Here is a 1,036-nt window from a genome sequence, read left to right on the forward strand (position 1 = left end):
CTAATCTCCCTACTGTACCATCTCAGTTACCTAAGGTCTTCACTATCAACAGAGTTCTTTCCCTGGAACATGTGGAGATCATTGATCCAACCAATGGATACAAGTCCACAGCAAGAGGGGAGGATTTTAAGCACTACCAACCACCCTGATGAAGGAAAAACGTCAAGCTAGTGACGCTAAAGAAGTGCTTTATGGGAGGCAACCCATGTTTTATATGTTTTTAAAATAATGAATAAATCGATGTTTATGAATTTTAACCCAAACTTGACAAACACTTGGTGAAATCTTTATCATGCAGTCTATAGTGAAGAACAAGTTTGGTGTTCAAAGCAGAACTCTTGGAGCTTTGAACAAAACTTTTTATCACAATGCTTCAAACTAAGTTTGGTGTCACCCCATGGTGCCACCAAAATGCATGAGGATACACTAGTAGTTGGCTAAGTTGAAATTCATAAATATACAAACTCTCTTTCTTCCCTTGTATTCTAGCCGTAGAGTTTGAATTTTTTTTATGATATTAATTTCCTTATTTTAAATCTTAATAGGAAAGGAAAAGAAGCATGAAAAGGGATTGATTGGACAATTAAATGGGGGAGATTTCACCACTTAATGAAGAGCACTACACACATGTCCCAAGAGAAAACGCATGGGGAAACGCTGCCATGCAACATTGGAGAAAGAAGACCCTTGAAGATCGAACCAATCACTCTCATTAAGTGATGATCCTTGTCTTTTCTTCATACACAACCCCAACCGTCCATCAAGTAACAATCCTTGCAATCCACACCTTTCATCCACTCATGACCCCCTATATAAGTGAACCTTAGTGCATGATCATTCCTCACACTCAAATTCCCACTCTCCATACTTCATACTTTCGGCTTGCTCAAACCCCTTCATCACACTCTGTCCTAGCCAACCTATTCCTCATCTCTCCGTATCCTCCAACCTCCACTTCAAAACAGCAACTCAATTCATAGCATCATCAAGCTCAAAGAGGCAAAAGAGGAAGGAACCCATGGAGAGTGTTCCTTTC

This window comes from Arachis ipaensis, chromosome B06 (genome assembly GCF_000816755.2).
Source record: "Arachis ipaensis cultivar K30076 chromosome B06, Araip1.1, whole genome shotgun sequence".
NCBI classification, from domain to species: domain Eukaryota; kingdom Viridiplantae; phylum Streptophyta; class Magnoliopsida; order Fabales; family Fabaceae; genus Arachis; species Arachis ipaensis.